General features: G+C 42.9%; 1 pseudogene; it reads left to right on the top strand.

Moving 5' to 3' along the window:
- Positions 1-901: 901 nt before the first annotated feature.
- Positions 902-1,194, top strand: LOC116463986 (histone H3.Y-like; annotated as a pseudogene).
- The last annotated feature ends 506 nt before the right edge of the window (positions 1,195-1,700 follow it).

The raw sequence follows: 1,700 nt of genomic DNA, 5'->3' as shown, positions 1-1,700 counted from the left end.
ATAGTGCCAGTGTTTTCAGGAAACATATAAATTAGATCTCTCCTTTGCATGGTTTAAAATATTATAGTTATTTCTCAAGGTAGAGGGAATCAATTTTTCTTTTAGTGAGTTCATTCCTTTCACAGATGTCCATACAATTAATAGACTCCATGTGGGTATCTATGAATCTGACCTGGATAGGCCATGAATTGCTGTCTCATTTTTCCCTAGCTGCTCTTAAATCTAAAACATAATACTATCCAGCAGAGTTTAGATGCACACCGAGGCTTTATTTATAGAGAACTAAAATAATATTTGGTTCTCAAATCCAAATGATCTAGCAGACTCTGAAAGGCAGAACTGAAAAGTCAGACACGAGACTGAACCCTCACATCTGTACAGCATTTCACAATTTACCAAGTATATTTAACCTTATTATCTCATTGGATGGTTACAAGAAGCTTTTGAAATAAACAGTGTAAAAGCCCATTGTCTGCATTAATAAAGAAAGAAAGAAAGAAAGAAAGAAAGAAAGAAAGAAAGAAAGAAAGAAAGAAAGAAAAGAAAGAAGAAAGAAGAAAGAAAAAGAAAGAAAGAAAGAAAGAAAGAAAGAAAGAAAGAAAGAAAGAAAGAAAGAAAGAAAGAAAGATGGGAATATGAAGATAATATTTCAATTTTATTGTAGTTGATTGTATTGGATTGTATTGCATTTTATTCACCTATCTTTGAGACAGAGTCTCGCTCTGTCCCCCAGGGTGGATTGCAGTGGCCTGATCTCAGCTCACTGCAGCCTCTGCCTCCTGGGCCCAAGCACTTCTCCTGACTCAGCCTCCAGAGTAGCTGGGATTAACCGTGCATGCCACCACGCCAGGGTAAATTTGTATTTCTTAAAGCAGAGAGGAGGTTTCACCATTTTGGCCAGGGAAAGCCACAGCCTGGCAAGTGCCACGAAGACCCCGGCCACTGCAGCCGCCGGCAAAAGGGCGCCGCCTACAGGAGGGATCAAGAAGCCTCACCGCTACAGGCCTGGCACTGGGCAGAATCAGAGAGTACCAGAAGTCCCCGCAGCTGCTCCGCCTCAAGCTGCCCTTCCAGCGCCTGATGCGCAACATCGTGCAGGACATCATCCTGGACGTGCGCTTCCAGAGCGTGGCCATTGGCGCCCTACAGGAGCCCAGTGAGGCTTCCCCGGTGCATCTCTTTGAAGACACCTAGCCGCGTGCCATCCATAAATGCCCTGCCCTATTCTCCCCTATATATGTGTACCAGCCCTCTGCTTAGTACCCTCTTCCAGAGGAAACACAAATCGCTCAATTGATCATTTAAGCCTTTCTGGCTTCGGTCCAACTTTTCACGCAGTTGTACTTGTAAGCTTTGTACTTTATGCTTCTGGAGACAAGACCCCAGACAGTATCTTTTAGGAACAGTGGAGCTAGCTATCTGAAACTTTATTTAGGCACATGCTAATTACTCGTGAGGGCAAAGGCAGGTAGTGAGGATGTTCAGCTTGTCACAAAACAGTAAATATTGGAAAATAGTCAAGTACAGTCCCTTTATTTTTTAGATATCTTATCACCACTTTACCAGCACCAGTCAGAGACCACATTTCTCTAGGAAGTCTCCAGATGCACATTATGAGATAGGCTTTAAGAATGGTAGTGAAGCTCCAGGTAAAACCTCATTGTCGTTAATGTGTGATGCAATCAGCCATGAAAGCTGTC

The sequence above is a fragment of the Hylobates moloch genome, unplaced genomic scaffold, assembly GCF_009828535.3.
Source record: "Hylobates moloch isolate HMO894 unplaced genomic scaffold, HMol_V3 SCAFFOLD_114, whole genome shotgun sequence".
In the NCBI taxonomy this organism is placed as follows: domain Eukaryota; kingdom Metazoa; phylum Chordata; class Mammalia; order Primates; family Hylobatidae; genus Hylobates; species Hylobates moloch.
This window is presented reverse-complemented; position numbering and strand designations above follow the sequence as displayed.